The sequence below is a fragment of the Gymnodraco acuticeps genome, unplaced genomic scaffold (assembly GCF_902827175.1).
Source record: "Gymnodraco acuticeps unplaced genomic scaffold, fGymAcu1.1, whole genome shotgun sequence".
NCBI lineage: Eukaryota > Metazoa > Chordata > Actinopteri > Perciformes > Bathydraconidae > Gymnodraco > Gymnodraco acuticeps.
The window spans coordinates 157,410-175,000 of record NW_022990392.1 but is presented as its reverse complement, the minus strand read 5'-3'; the positions used below and the strand labels follow the sequence as shown (position 1 = coordinate 175,000).

At 42.8% G+C, this 17,591-nt stretch overlaps 1 protein-coding gene across 1 annotated transcript in view; it reads right to left on the bottom strand.

The window, feature by feature from the left end:
- LOC117551614 (neural-cadherin-like) overlaps positions 1-17,591 on the bottom strand; it is a 508,256-nt gene that overhangs the window by 467,838 nt on the left and 22,827 nt on the right. The gene's annotated exons all lie outside the window — the stretch shown is intronic.

Here is a 17,591-nt window from a genome sequence, read left to right as displayed (position 1 = left end):
CTTATTTATTTAAGATGTGAAATGTTACCAATATACTCACGGACCACTAGGGGGCGCTCACGGACCACCAGTGAGAAGCACTGCTCTTGGGGGGTCCGGGGGCATGCTCCCCCGGTAAGATATTTATATATTTTTGAGTTAATTGCATCAATCTGGTGCACTTTGAGGGGAAAATAAAGAGACTAGATCTATGGAAACACCCATATGAAACAACTGTATACATTTCAATAATCATAATATCATATCCAATATGAAAAAACATTGAAACTTGTTTATTTTTATTTTCGGTTCATTTAAAGTTGCGAGTGTGTCTGGGCTCCTGAACCAGCCTCAGTCTCCCTCCTCTCCCCCTTCTCCTCTTTGAGGCAGCAGCAAAGACTGTAAAAGTCTATCTTACCTTTTTTAACCTAGTTAAAATGTTCTTTCTTTTTATTCATGCATATTTTACTAATCACTCCCCCCTCAAATGGAAATATATGTTTACATAAATGGTGACCAAACCGTTTGAGACCCACTGAGATAACTGACTAAGTTAACTAGCCTATCTAAACACCCAGAGAGTCCTTAACCTCACCTGAGCTGTAGTTATCAGAGGCTCTCAGTCTGACAGTAGAGAGCTCTCCCTCCACCTTGTTGTTGAAACATCTCCCTAAATCCATTAGCGTAGCTAGCTAGCACCAGATGCTAACAACAACAATAAAAGTAACCGGTGTGCGCGCTCTCTCTCTCTCGTCCGTGGGAGATCAGACCCCTCCTTATGAGAGATCAGCTCCCATTGGCTCCCACATATCTCGAACCCTGCTGAAGGAGTCACGACCAACCAAGGAGGACTCAAAATGACCACAAAACTAGATAAAAAGCGACACAAATTAACTACAAAGAGGTACAAGATAACTATAAAAAGGGCCAAAACCACAACAAGAAAAACACAAACAGACCACAAGGAGACAAAGAGCAACTACAAAGACCCAAAGTGACCACAAAGAAATACAAATGACCACGAAAGGACATAAATGACCATAAGGAGATACAAATTACCAAAAATAGATACACAATGACAAGAAAAGGCAACAAAATCACACAAAAAAGTGACACAAATAACCACAAAGAGACACAAATGACTACAAAGAGATACAATAAAAAGGGCCAAAACAATCACAAAGAAACATAAAATACGACAGGAGTCACAAAACTACTGCATAGAAAAAAGTTACCACAAAAAGACACAACACAACCACGAGAGAACAAAAACACAACAGACACAAAGCAACAGAAAATGACCACAAGCTGAAGAAAACATCTGTAAAGAGACACAACAACTATAAAAAAGAAAGACAACAAGACTAAAACAAACAAAAATGAGACACAAATGACACTACAAGGAGACACACAAATATGACAGAAAACAACTGCAACAAGTGACCACATAGGAGACACAAGTGTATTACAATGAGACACACAATTAACAATATTATAAAAATGGCCAACGCCGCTAAAGAGTAACACAAAAAGATACAAAATAATCTCAAGAAGTAAAAAAAAATACAAAGAGAGAAAACGACCACAAAGAGACACGAAACCACAGAGATAATGCGTAATAACTAGACTAAGAGATTATCCACGTGTGTGTGTGTGTGTGTGTGTGTGTGTGTGTGTGTGTGTGTGTGTGTGTGTGTGTGTGTGTGTGTGTGTGTGTGTGTGTGTGTGTGTGTGTGTGTGTGTGGTGAGGTTGCAGCTTGGGGTTCTGTGTGCAAAAACAGGCAGTTGTATGGTCGTCACTCTGCTCCTGCATTGAGTTCATATCCACAGACACATAATAAAACACATTCTTTTCAATTTCCCTCTGCCTGAATGAATGTATTACATCAATTAAAAAGCGTCCCCCCCCTCCCTCGCCCTCCATCTCTTCCTCTGTATTGAACATGACTGTATAGCAGTAATTAAGAGTGTGTTGTGTTACACACCACTGCTAATCCTGCAGAGTCGACTCAATCCACTGTGTTAGTAGATTACTGCTCACGGCATGGGCTCTTGTTATCGTGCTGCTGTGCACACGCACACACACACACACACACACACACACACACACACACACACACACACACACACACACACACACACACACACACACACACACACACACCGCGGGCCCTCGGAAGTACATACAAAATGAATTGTTTATGTGCTAAAGTGGGGCTGCATCTTCTATGACACCTTCAGGCATTTTATGTGCCTGCAATTAGATTACCCTGACTTTGCAATTTAAGATGACAAGTGTTGCCTAAATCTTTTTCAGTAAATTCATTGTGATGTAGAAACTCATTTGTTTGTTTGGAGCTGGCAGTGTTCCTACACAGGGGCCTCTGGCATTATCGGGGCCCGTGTCTTCACATTTTCACAGGCCTGATGTGAGCTTCAAGACTTTGCTCCCAAAATACCATTTGACAGTAAAAGGAAACATTTTGACCAGTCAATTTCCTGTTTCACTGTATGAACAAAATCAGATGACAGGAAGAAGACACTCCAGCTGTTGCTTAGCAATGCAACTCCTTTGTCCTTTGTCAACTCCTTTGTCCTTTTGCTCAACAAGACATGTATTCGACAAAACCCATTCACACTTCAGCAGAAACAACTTTGCAATACATTTGAAATTGATGTAGACAGCTTTTGACACAGTTCTCGGTTGACATCAGTTATTTATAATCTGATAAAGTTGAGGTGCAAACAAAACTTGTTGGTCTGGATTGCAATAGTGTTAGTACTGGGTCAAAGTAAAACAGCCTCTGCAATGAGGAAGAAGACTTTGGTGGGCCAAAGGGCAAAACCAACCACTCGAAGATATCATTTTTCCAGCCACTTCAATCTGCCATGTTAAATGTCTCTTGTGGTTTAAGATGTTTAGGTTTTGTTTTTTTAAATATAAAGTAACGTACAAATGTCCCCTTTACGACAATAAAGTTTATCCATCCATTTATCAATCAATCCATCCATTGATGCATCCACCTATCCATTCATCCGACCATTCATTCATTCAACCATTTACCAATCCATCCATCCAATTACCCATCCATAACATTGTGATACCAGTAAAAGTATTGTATTTGCAATACATAATGAGGTGCTATATTGACATTGAAAAAAAGCAAGTTTTGATACACTTCAAACTTTTTTTTGCACTGATTTTGGGTTGCAATTTGAAGAGTACGGTACAGATGGTCATACTCCAAAGTGGAGAATCTCTAAAATACATATTGTACAGCCGAAACCTCTCAACAGCACTCATGCTCCGAAATTGCACCTCTCAGTTACCTTCAGTGCATTGTTCACATACCCTTTGTGACATCACCTGTCCTTCTGCCTGGTGTAATACAGAAGATATGTTAACATCAGCAAGAGTGTGTATCAGTGCTGTGCTGGAGAAGAAAGTACAGTATAAACCTACTTTTCTCTGCCATGGTTTTGTTCACATCAAAGGGGAAACTATAGATCTTAATGTAAAGAACTGCATCGCTGGAGCACTTTGAGCATGCTTATTCCCTCTGCTGAGATAAATACATGTCAATACAGGAGTTCAGTTCATGTACAAGTAGCGCATTTTGAGTGAAGTTCTGCAAATACTGTAGACTCACGGCAGGATTTCACTGATACTCTTTAGTGTGAAGGGGTCCTACAAGTCCTGTAGTAAGCCTTTAGAAAACATTTCCAACCACATCAGGTACTTGTGATATTGTCCGTCTTGAAATCCAAATGTCTCATGCATGATAACGGGGAACTTTAAATGTAGGCTATTAGAGATTTTCACGAGTCCCTCAGGTCATAGCATTAAGCTGTACACCACCTTGCAGTGCTTAAAGCAATGGTGTAAAACTCATCAGAACCAGAGCTGTAAGTGCATAAAGAGTATTGAACTGCAAGTTCTTGTGATAGTTGTTTTTTAATTAAAATTAGGTACACCTGGTTATGTGAAGCTGCCTTTTTAGTGTAAATTATGTGAACAAATTGACCTTTTAGGTGGATTCAAGCCATGTACACACTTGTCTTAACTTGTACACAAGGTGTGTTTTAAAAGCTGCAAGACAAATACAAAATATATCTTATTGCACACTATGAGTGTTGGGGTGTGATCAGGTCCAAAACTTCTCATCGAGATGGAAAGAGTATGTACTTCCATAATGAGAGAAGAGCACTTTTACAAACTTTAAAATGTACAGTATCTTGAAGAAGGCTTTAAGTACAAATATAAATTTAAATGATGACGAAAATAAATGATGTGAACAGGACATCTTGCAAAATGTAAAATACATTTTAGTTTTTAAAGCTATTTAAGAATATTTCTTTACAAAAAAAGACTGGCTTATAACCTACCTCATTTCCTTTCCTTTTCAATTCCATCCATTTGCCATTTATCATGGAACACCTTTGTGTTTGAGAAATACCCCTCTCGCAGTGCCTGAAACCAAGTGAATTTAAACTAAGAGCTGCACAGGATTAGTGGAGGAGCGCAGGCACAGAATAGCTGCAAATTGAATTGGACTGAGTTTAAGAGCTGACATCTCTGCATTAACTTTTATTCTTCATGGAAATTACCCTTAAGCCGAAGTTGAAAGACATAACAAAAAATGTTCCTCTTTAAGACCTTTCATTGCCATCTAAGCAAGATGCTAGCACACATCCTTTAAACGCTTTCTAAGGCAGTATGAACCAACTGTTGACAGCAAAAAGACATGATTCACTACCTCAATCTTTGTCTTTCCACACCAAGTGTTTCTGTCCAGTGAGACAACAGACATCTGTCATGTGGCTTTCTTTCATACAGTACATGTATCTTGTCTTCAAATAGCCCTGAACTAGCAAGTGACACATGCACCTGTCCTGCAATCTTAGAAACCAAAATCCCACTGTGCTCCAACATGATGCCTGATTTTACCGTAGGGTTTTATTTAACATAATAAGACTTGTAATGAACGTTTCCTTTGCGCCAAATACACCATACCCACAGAAAAGGACAGGTGGAGTGAAGAGGCTAATACACGGTCAATTGCCCTGTTGGCAATTGACTGGCCAAACAGGTCCAAATATACGTTTAAGTCAAATGAGTGAGGAGAGCCCATCAGCTGGCCGGTATGTTGTCTTTGTTTAAAACCAGTGGCAATGGAAAGGGGCAATCTAATCCATAATCTCTTTCGACTCCACTTCGAGCGATATAATTACTAACAAAGCACTTATATACTAATAAAGGACTGGCTTATCTAAAGCCAGTTGAGTAGCACTTGAAATGTTTGGCTCTATGAAACCTGATGTACTTATATGAATCTGTTTTCTTCAAGGTTGTATCTTCCTGGTCGAATGTACTTACTGTAAGTCGCTTTGGATAAAAACGTCAGCTAAATGTAATGTAATGTAATGTAATAGTTCAAATGTTACCTTGCATTTCTTGTTAAAAAAAGGTCAGCAGTAAATAGCTATGGCATGGTTGTTGGGGTAAGGGAAACTTCTGTATAGCAGCAATGCAGTGGGAGTCACCGACTCAGGAAAGAGACACGGGAAGAGCAGGAGCTTTGATGTCAAAACACTGATGGTTTATTTGGAGCTTCGGCCGGAGAATTCACAACACAAGTCACAGCATCCACGGTCTGACTGCACGGTAGAGTTGCCACGTCAATTCTGAATAACTCTACCCCAGACCCGTGTATTTAGCTAGTTCAGAGAGCATCATCAACATGCTGCATAACAAGATAAAATAAAGGTCCCATGTCATGGCCATTTCTACTGGTCATAATTCCATTGTTGAGGTCTACTAGAATAGATTTATATTGTGCAATCTTCCAAACTCACATTGGTTTCTCATACAGCATCTCTGTATAGTATGTGTATTCACTCTCTGTCCTAAACGGCTTGTTGGAGCTCCTGCCCCCCCCTCCCTGTGAGCCCAGTGGCCGCCTGCGAAACAGCGGGACACAGCAAAACCCAGCCGAACACACACACACATCCGCAGCCTGGCTGTGAGTCGGTGTGTGTGCTCACTGCTCACACACCGACTCACAGCCTCGCCGCGTCCCGCCATCTCAGGGAGGAGAAATCAGCAGAGCTGCAGCTGAGAAAAGATTGTGTGTGTAACGTAACGGCTCCACGGATTGGTCCATTTGGGTATGGGCACGTCACTGTGCCCGGAAAGAAAAAGAGAAATCTCCAACGAGGCGTTCTGGAGCAGCATAGACAGGTCTTTTCTGTTTTAGAGTTTTACTCGCTACAGGGTGTACTTTGAGGGTTTGTGACTCTGCAGACCGTTTACATGCAGAAAAACGTTCATAACACACAAGGGGACGGTAATAACCAGAAAAGCATGACATGGGACCTTTAAGTGCATTTTTGTTCACAGACCTTAAGAGTCCATTTGTATTTATTCTGAAAGGGTGGTCATATTTATAAAATGGTTTTAAAAAGACAATAATTCCTGGAACAATATATGGTCCAACAAAAGTAGTTGGAGCTGCTGTGATGCAAGAAAAACGTAACAAGACTTGATTTAACAAAAAAGCGTTATCATATGGTATGGTTCCGATTGTAACATATCTTATCATATCTTAACAGGCCTAGTCAACGAAGGTACCAAAATAGGTGCTGCCAGAATAATAAAACCTGTGAGGCTTTAATGCTAAAGGCAGAGTATAGAAAGTGAAAAGAGAAGGAAGTGTGTTTCTACAGAACTTCCTCCCAGAGCTCTCCATCTCTTCATGCCGCTCTCGCTTCATATTGACTGACTGTAACGCAGCGTCCACATGGCAGCGTGCGTTGAAGCTTGCCGGTAAGCTTGTCTGAAACTCGACCAACAACCAATCACATGAATCTCCCGCCCCGGACACACAAGCACGCTGTTTGATTGGCTAGAGCTTGTACTGGTATATGATTTGATTGGCTGACGCTTCCGCCGAAGCTTCAAAAGTTGAACATTGCTCAACTTTTGAAGCGAGCAACGCGAGCAACGCTCCGACAAAGCAGTTCGGCAAATTGTAACGTCACCCCATTCAAAGTGAATGGGCTGAAGCGTTGAAGCTTCAACGCACGACGCAGTGTGGACGGGCCGTAAGAACCCCATTTCTCGCACAGTACAGCCGTACGTAGGAGTGGAAGTAGATTTGAGACCATCATAATGTGAAATACATGATTTGCATGCTTACTGTATCTACAAAGAGTAACCTATACATCCCTCCTTTAATCTATTTCCTTTCCTCTTTGTCCTTGCATTCAGTAATACTGCAGGACCACTACAGCTCTGATCTTTGCTTCTTGTCTATCTCTCGCTCGTATCGCTGCTATTGTAGCAGTCAGCTAAATGTATAAAATGTCAATGGAAGTGCTCTTGTGGGTGCAGCTATTACAGAGGTCTAATTTAACTGATTTGCTGCTGCACTCTACCCTCCACAGAGCCGTTACAAGCTGACGGATGATCTGACAAACAACGCGGTACAAGGAGCCAGCGTTTCTGCATTGGCCCATACTGTAGTGAATAGATAAGGGAAGAGGCCCTTGTACTGTAGGCTGATATAGTGTGTGTGTGTGTGTGTGTGTGTGTGTGTGTGTGTGTGTGTGTGTGTGTGTGTGTGTGTGTGTGTGTGTGTGTGTGTGTGTGTGTGTGTGTGTGTGTGTGTGTGTGTGTGTGTGTGTGTGAGAGTGAGTGAGTGAGAGGCAGAAAAAGTGGCTTCCAATCTTTAATTCCCAACTTGTCTGTGTTTAATCAGATGAACTGACTTCCTCTGGTTCAGACAGGAAATCAATCACGCTGAGGCACACCGATCACTACTCCTGTTTGGGTCAGACACAGAATGTCTCCAACGTGTTTGTGTGTGTGTGTGGGGGGGGGTTTGCATTCATGTTTATGGATCTCAATTCTCTGTGGATTTGCATTTTTCACACACAGCGACAAACTTTTCGTCCATTTTCAGATAGCACATGATGGCGTGCTGATGATGTGGATTTGGCATTTAAAAGAAAGAGCATGCAACCTGGATACTATTAACCAGTGTTGGAAAATTACTTGAGTTTTTTTTTATTGTATGCTACTTTAAACGTTTTACTGTACTCCACTACATTTATTTGAAGACATTAGTTACTAATTACCAAGCCGGGTCATATAATTAATATAACATTTAGATGAGATAATAAATGAGGATGTGCTGTTATGGATTATGTAACCTTAGCTATGGTGTTCTTCAAACATTGCTACAAACCTGCTAAATGTGAAAAAGCAAATCCACAGACAGAACTGAGATGCACAAATGCCTTTTGGATCCATAAGAAAAACAATTAACAAATGTTAAAAACAAGATATTCACAAATGCTTCTCCGCTACTCGTAAATCAATTAAATGTATTGTATTGTTTGTTGAGTTAAACATCTCTTTTTTACATTTACAGATTACACATTTAGGCACAGATTTTTCCAACTGTCACACTAATAATGTTAAGTCAAATCTACCTCTAGGCTATATCTCTTTTTTATAAATTTGACTTTTAAGTTCCATGTTTGTTCCAATTTGTGCACGTTTGTGTTTTTATATGTTCTAGCGATAGTACGTTGGTGTTATTAAGACATAATCACACTCGTCTATTGATCTGTTTGACAGTCTCCTCATGTCTTTTACACGCCGCCGGATTGCAAAATCACTCACATTGATAGCATGAGCCAGAGAGAGAGGCAGAGTCAAATGAGCCTCCCCAGGGGAAAAAAAGCGATGCCGAAAGAATAAGTGAGCAAAAGGTGAATATAGCAGGCATATATCAACAACTGTGAGGAAAAAAAGTAATAGGGTGGAAAGAGAGATCGGGAAGAAGAAAAATGGGAATGTGATAATAAAAAAAAACAGTCAGTGTAGACGTCAGGAGAAATATATGGTGAGTAAGGGATGGAAAAAGGGTTCGGTGGTATGGAAAACATGGGTTTGGCGAGTAATGGATTACATGTAACGGGATTACCTTATATATTAAAAAAAAAGACGTAATCAGATTGCATTTACATTTTTTTTAAATGGGGATACTAGCAGGATTGCAATGTTAGTAAAAAGCTAAAAAGATCATATAGTGTTTGTTGTAAAATATCAGATGTTATCTCTTCTCTGTCAGCTGTACTGTTCTGTAGGCTAATACTTTAAGTGTAATCTGCTTTATGGTTTTCACTTTCTTTGGTTTATTTGTTCTGTTTTTAATTCAGTAGGTGAATCTGTATATTCATAAAATAGTGTGTGTGAGCGTAAAGGTGGGGTACATAATTCACTCAGACTTCACACTTTTTGTTATATTCCATGGAATGCTCTTAACATCCCAATAGCAATGAATACATTAAATGCTTTCACAATAAATACATAAAAAAATATCATCTGTGGAAGCCGTGGCGCTGTAAAAAGCACGACCAATTATTTTAGCCAGCCCGGCTAAAATAACTGGATGGCCTACCTGCCCGTCAGCCTTCCATCTGTGCACAAACTTATCTCGTGCCCTCATTGGTCATGTGTGCCTTCGTGTTGGAGGAGGGGATTTATTTTGGCTGCGTACTTTCAAATTATAGCGCACTTGAGCTGGTTTCTCCATTCTTACCTACCCTACCTTTAACTGTGTGTGTTCAACTAAAACTAAGCATTCTCTGTCAGCTCAGATTTTATTTCTGCTTTTTTAAACTGTAGTATGTGCTCATGTGTTTCATTGTTGGTGTATAGAGAGGCGAAGTCCCTCCCTTTCCGATCGACCTCCGTGGGACCTTATTTCGGAAAATTATGTGTTGAAGTCAATGGCGAGAGAAAAGTTATCTTTCGATCCCGTTTGAATTGTGCCACAAATAACACATATGATATTGGTCAATTTTTAAAGATAATTTTGCGAGTTAAAACAGAAATGTTTTGCCGTAAAACTGTGAAGTAAGACTTTTTTTGTGTGAAATCGCTCAATGAAATACATCTCTGGTCTCGCACAACAACACATGTCACCAAGATGGCCGTCACTACTGTCTTGCCAAAAAAGGGATTGACTACCCTCACTATCGCGGCTTCTGGACGTGTTTCAGTGTGGCGATAGTATCGCCACACTGAAACACGTCCAGAAGAATGTCATGCAAAGCTGCCTGCCTGCCTGCCTTCCTTCCTTCGATTCTCCCTGAACTGCCTGGTCTTTTTAATGTTCAATGTTAACCATGTGTGCAGATAGCATGAAGTAGAAAAGATCGCCGATACTAATGTAGCGTTAGCGTTAGCATGTCTCCCCGGGGGCATCCGGGCTTAAACGGTGTATTATAGAATGATCACACCAGTGTGACAGTACTCTTCAAAGGGTTCACGATATATGACTACTACTCTTACTGTTTAACATTTTGGGTTACTTAATGTTACTTCATGTTAAGGCTAATACAAATGACAAGGCTGTAATGCTAACTAACGTGCTTGCTACTAGCTAGGTAGCTAACTTGATCCAGCCACTCCTGGTCCTTTCATCAGACGGGAAGCAAAAGAACGAGCAAGACCCATTGCTGGTATGATAACAACCTGGTACTAAGTACACACACAGGCATCTTGTTAAAGTTATCTTATTTTAGCTATATTTAGTGGAGGAAAACTGACATCAGTTATGACATCACTTACTCTGGGATTTGTAGTCTTTTTGCGTATTTTTCATAGTATTATATTTCAACAGGTTTACGACAAACTGTGACTTTTTTTGACATGGAAATGGTTTTTTAAGATTGACAAACATCAATTGTGTAATTCATGGCACAATTCAAACGGGATCGAAAGATACATTTTCTCTCCCCATTGACTTCAATACATAATTTTTCAGAAATAAGGTCCCATGGGTCGGAAGTAGATGGGCGGGACTTTGCCTCTCTATAGGCTGCTGCCTGAATATGCTTCATGAAAGACAGGTTTTCTTATCAATAAAATCTCTGAGCAGAGGACACATAATGATACTAAATATCTTGGTTTCTTCTTTTCTAAGGTTAAATTGTTCTGTTGTCTTACATTGACATTTATTTTGTCATTGGTGTTTATTTGCATTGCATTTCATATTGAGGTAATCCCAAACCAACCCAGAGTAATCAGGTTACACTACTTTTATATATCCATACTCAGGTTAGGTTACAGAGTAAATGTTTTACAAGTAACTGGTGATTTTAACGGATTACATTTCTAAAGTTACCCTCCCAAACATCAGACAGATTTTATGGACTTGAATAAAGTGTATTGCCATGATCCATTTGCAAACACGCATAAAATAATAAAATAAAACCGAGAGGATCTCTCCTGTGCTCAGCATATCAGAGGAGGGGCTGCGGGATTAGACGGGCGGGGTCTGACACCACACAGCCGTTTGATCAAAACATGCGTCCCACACAGAAACGCAGACATTAATTGATCCCGCTGCAGCAGCAAGGCCAGACATGAGGAAGCTGCCCTGTGGCCTCTACCCCCCCCCACACACACACACCCCCCCACACCGGCACTGAAACACACACACACTGAGCATAATGAGAGCGTAATGAGTGCTACAGGCTCTGGTTTTGGTGTATAAAACTAAAATATTCAATGAACAGTGTATTTTATCACATGATCTTCTATTGCAAAATGTTCACACACAAAGTAGTTATTTTGGACCCAGGAGCCATTTACTCTTTAGCTAAATTTGTTTGGACAAATGAGAGTCCAGGGCACAGACCATCACTCGGTAAGGATGAGGGATAGTGTTGGAAGAGACGAAACCATAGAAACATTTGAATGAGAGTATAGGTAAGCCAAATAATTACCGTAAAACAATGTTATATGCCTCATTTGATACTTATTTAGTTTTTGACCCGCTCTATCAAAATCATTCGGATGTCGCAATGGCACATTCCAAGATAAACCTCAATTTTTTTACAAAACCCGTGGTTTTGTGATTTGGGGGTTTTGATCTTGGATTTGAGAATATCAAACTTTTATCGCCATATTAAGAATATATTTTTAAGCTTGTAATGACAGGATAAAATTGTTTGTAATCACCGTCTCCTCTAATCAGTGCTGCTCCCTGAAATATTGAGTGGCAGGCTGACAATAACATGGCAGAGACGGGGACAGATGGTTCTATTTCGTATAAGGCTTCGCCCTCTAAGGCTATCACTATCGGTGTGAGTCTTGCCGGGGATTAGAGCACGCAAACGCGGCTCTCACTCCCCAGGTGTCGTGCACTCATTGTGTCCGTCTCCCTCTGGCCCACAGACAGTGGAGAGCGGACGCTCTCGCTGCTGCGGCCGAGGATGATTGGCTAGTCCAGGAGTTTTACTCTGTGGACCAAGCCCTTTATTTATTGGATCCGAGTGGCGGGCAGCAGTCAGGCGACTCCTTCCCCTCCATTCACGGATCACCATGTGGTTCCCCCGCCCTGTCTCCCTCTCCTCCGGCGGGGGAGACGGGGCGGGGGCCCGGGGTCAGTCCGGTAGCCGAGCCTAGGTTCGGCAGCCGGGCTGACGACGGGTCCCTCTATCAACCATCACGGCTCTGCCGTCGATAGGCGGTATTCTCCAGGAACTCCCGGAGATCATCGGAAAGGCAGCCGCCTAATGAGATCTCCCCCGTTCCCCCGGTTCAGGAGAGCTCTCCTCCAGATGACATAAAAAAAGAAATTAAAAAAAAGCTGCATAAGCGGCTGCTTCACAGCCTGTCGGTTGTTAGGCAGCAGAGCTCATGGCTCAAACCAGCTGTCTTTAAAACCTGTCGGTTAATTAGACAGCCCGGGTTTGTTTCCTATGTCACAGATGTGCCTCCTACACACACCTCCGCTCATTCCTCAAGCAGGTTTGAGCGTGAACCTCAATGTCCGGTGTACGAGTTTTCTCCTAAATGGCGACATAAGGAGAGCCGCTGTGTAATACAGCGTGTGGAGGTGCATAAGCCAGCTGTTTGTTACCTGTAGGTTAACAGACAGCGGGGCTCGCCGTTTGAGCCGGCTGTAACCTGTTGGTTAGCGCGGCAGCGGGGCTCGCGGCACAAGCCAGCTGTAATTAACCAGTCGATTATTAGACAGCAGGGCTTGACGGTTAAACCCAATGCTCCTAACCTGTCGGTTATAGGCAGCACGGTTTTTCCTCTGTCCCAGATGTGCCTATACTACACACGGTCGTAATGAGCCTAGGGCTGTTATTACGCACAGTGTAAATAGCACTGCACACACCTCCGCTCATTCCCTCAGCGGGTTTGAGCGTGAACGCGCCTCAATGTCCAGTTTACGAGCCTTCTCCTAAACAGAGACAGGATGAGAGCCGGTGTGAGATGCAGCGTGTGGAGGGCCCCTCGCAGCCTTTTTGCTCCGGGCCCCTCTTGGGCTGCTTCACGGGCAACGGCAGCGAGGGCTCTGACGTTTTCTGGTCCCGAAGGAGACGGGGCGGGGGTAATGAGACCCATCCTCGATCTGTCAGTGTCCAACAAGGGAATGTTGCTGGAGTGTGTTCACCAGGGAGGTTCACATCCATAGTCCTGAAGGATGCTTACCTCCACGTAACCATCATCCCGAAACACAGCAAATTCCTGTGTTTCTCATTCCTGGCTCCACGCACTTTTTTCAAAGTGGGTGGAGACGGTTGGAGCAGCTACTCAGAATGGGGATGAGGGTTATTTTGCCTAGACGACCGGCTGTGGCTGGCTCGCTCCAGGGAGTAAGCGTTTTTTCAGACGATACAGTTCGTATCTCATCTGTCAAGCCTGGGTTTCATTATAAACTGGAAGAAGAGCTGTCCTCTTCCCTCCCAGACATTTAACTGGGAATTGAACTCAGCCCGCATGAGAGCGCGACTCTCACAGCAGAGAATGGAGAAAGTGACAGCTCTCCTCCGGGGCAGCTGTTAACCTGTCGGTTAGCAGGCAGCACGGTTCTTCCTCTGTCCCAGATGTGCCTACTACACACGGTCGTAATGAGCCCAGGGCTGTTATTACGCACTGTGTGAATAGCACTGCACACACCTCCGCTCATTCCTCAGCAGGTTTGAGCGTGAACGCGCCTCAATGTCCAGTTTACGAGTCTTCTCCTAAACAGAGACAGGATGAGAGACGGTGTGAGATGCAGTATGTGGCGGCCCCCTCGCAGCCTTTTCGGACCGGGCCCCTCTTGGGTTGCTTCACGGGCAACGGCGGCGAGGGCTGTGACGTGGCTCGTCACCATGACAACCACAGCACATCCAGAGCAGGTCGCGCACTCTCAGAGTATTACTCAGAGTGGCGACGCGCGTGTTAGATGGACAGATGGATAATAATAAGCAGCAAGGCTCACCGGTTAAGCCGGCTGCCCCTGACCTGTCGGTTATAGGAAGCATGGCTCGCTGCATAAACCGGCTGTCTTTAAAACCTATTGGTTTTTAAGCAGCTCAGATAGCTCTCCTCCGGCGCGTCACACCCCGCGGGGCGGTGACAGCCCTCTCCGTGATGCAGCTGTTTAGGCATGATATCAGCTGGTCACGTGGTGATTCCCCTGGGTCTCCTTCACAGTGAGGAGACTTCCAGAGGTGGTTTATTCGCCTGCGTATCGACCCCGTGCGTCAGAGGAGACGCATGGTGTACATTCCTCCTTCCGTGGGTTGGGATTTAACCTACTGGAAAAATCTCCATGTCAGTGGGGGTGCCCCTGAGCAGAGTGACGTCACACAATGCAGTGTTCACAGACGCATCTCTCGCAGGCTGAGGAATGTGCATGTCGCAGGCAGTGGGGGGACAGTGGCCGGGTCACATGTCTCTCCATATAAACGTGCTGGAATTACTATATGGAAAGTAATCCAGCACTTCGCCCTGTTGCTGTACAATCAACATGTGTTGATTCGAACAGACAACAAAGCAGCGGCGGCCTACATAAATCGCCAGGGAGGTGTTCGATCAGCGCAGCTGCTGAACACACATCCTACACAGCCAAATGGACAATGTTCCGTTTGGTGTGTAGGGAAAAGCCTGGACCCTGTTACGGGCCCCCTGCCTCTTGCTGTCATTCCTCCAGCTGTTGCTGGACAGGAATTGGCTTATAGCACGGTCGAAACATATGCTGCTGCCATTTCATCTTGCCACGTAGATTGGTGTCAGCACGGTGGTTAGTCACCCTCTGACTAAACGTTTTCTACGGGGAGCACAGAGACTCAGACCTGGGTCACGCGCTTTGGCGCCTCAATGGGTTTTGGCTTTAGTATTACGCGCACTGAGTAAAGCTCCATTTGAACCTTTAGATCAGGTTCCCCTGAAGTTTTTGTCAGCCAAAGTAGCTCTGCTCTTGGCTCTGACATCAGCTAAAAGTGATTGGTCTGCTCTCTCGGTGGCTCCATCATGTCTCCGGATCCAAGGAGATGGCAGCTTAGCTGTTTTGCGCCCTAACCCGGTTTTTATGCCAAAGGTTATCACAAGCTCGTTTAGATCGAGAGTGATAACTTTGAACGGCTTATTTCCTCCTCCTCACCTCCTTTACGGCGTTGCACGGAGGAATGACAGTGAAAGACATTTGCACTGCTGCATCTTGGTCTTCCCCCTGTTCTTTTATTCGTTTGTATTTGAGGGATGTCTCCCATTCCTCTCTGACACACTCAGTACTGAGTGTCCTGTCAGAGTGAGTAATGTCAGGGACTCAACTGCGTGCCCTCTCTCCTGCCTGTCGGCACTTAGAGAGCTGCCTTTTTTCCCCCTCTCTTGATAGTTTTTAACAAGTGAGACTCGATCTCTACTTTTTTATAAACGACAGGTAGCCTGAGTAAGCCTACCTTCGTTCCCTGATGGAGAATATTTATTTTTTAATGCTATATTCCCTGGGAATGTGATGCTCCATTACGCATGGCGAAATGGACATGGGTTATTAATTGAGTAGGTGTGTTTTTGTGCTTCTGGTAACGGACGGAACCAGTGGGGCGTAGACTACATCCTGCTTCACCCTTAACCCAATAGCGATAGCCTTAGAGGGCGAAGCCTTACACGAAATAGAACTGGGGTTACATACTGTAACCCATGAGTATAGGCGCAGCCCTCTAAGGTTCGGGGCCCCACTGGCTCCGCGAATAGCTGAAGAAAAGCTGTTGGAGTGGATTGTCGGGCCTACTTCCTATTTATACGGAAGTGAGCCCGGAGGTGGGGCCCACGTCATAGGTGGGCGTGGAATAAGTCTGTCAGTGCTGCACACGTGCAGTGGGGATTACCCAATAGCGATAGCCTTAGAGGGCTGCGCCTATACTCATAGAAGCTGGGTTACAGTACGTAACCCCAGTTTTCGTCTGATTTCAAATCAAAACAAAGCCTTCGGTTTCAGAATATAAGTAAAATACGTAATTTTAATAATATACTATTGCCCATAATGTTGGAATAATTTTGGTGTCAGACACATTCCACTTTTTATTCCTATTTACACACACAATCATTTTGTGAGAGAGACAAATCGAAGTCAAACTGTTTTTTTTAATGGAAGTCTGTCAAAGATGAAGACAGTCACTTGTGGAGTACCTCAGGGTAGTTGTTTGGGACCACTTTTATTTTCTATTTTTACAAATTACCTACCATTAGTGTTAGAAAAAGCCAAAATTCTAGTGTATGCAGATGACTCAACAATATATTATGCAGCATCGACTAAGAGAGTTGACAAATGTTATGAATACAGATCTACAACTGATATCAGAGTGGGTCATAAATAATAAATTAGTACTTAATGCTGGAAAAGCAAAATCTGTATTAATAGGATCAAATCATCAGTTAAAAGGTGACCCAAATTGCAACTACATTTAAACCATATTCAAATTGAACAGGTCAAGGAGACAAAATTGCTAGGTATAACCCTGGATCATAAATTATCTTGGTTCTAAACAAATTGATAATGTTGTATGTAAAATGGGAAGGGGTGTGTCTCTTGTAAAGATAATTGTAAAATATTTGCCAATAGATGTCAGTAGACAAGTTCTGGATGCTTTGGTTCTGTCGCAGCTTGATTATTGTATATTGTTAAATGGTCTAGTGCTGCAGAAAAATATTTAAACAATTACTTTAGTTTGGCCTTAGGATGGCGATAATTGGATGACCATTTTAGTTTTCATTTCATACAGCACTGTAAAATTCCATGAAATGATGAGCTGTTTTGTTTTAATTTTGTTGTATGTATTTTTATGTATGTTTTGTGTGTGTGAGGAACCCAGGAAGAATAGCCAATGCTCATGCTAGTGCTAATGGGGATCGTAATAAAGACATAACAAATATGTTATTCCAACTGTATGGGCAACATTGTATAATAATGATCACATAATTCAGTGTGATGAATTGCTGAAATGATGAATATGGCCTTATAGCTTGTTAAGGTACGGTGATGAGCGGCGAAGGGAACAGCTAAAGAGGGATTACAACAGGCAGTGTGTGTTTTTTTACTTTATAAACACACACGCACTCAAGCAACTTACAACCAGTCCAAGAAGAGATACTTCTGTCATGTGTTTTTCTTAATAAAATCAGGCTCACATGAGGAATTGCTATTAAAATGTTGTTAGAGACAAAATGGAACTTGTTAGCTTGAGTGCAATTAAAACATTTAAACAGTTCCATCAAGCACCCACACAAGACCACAATATCTCATCAATCA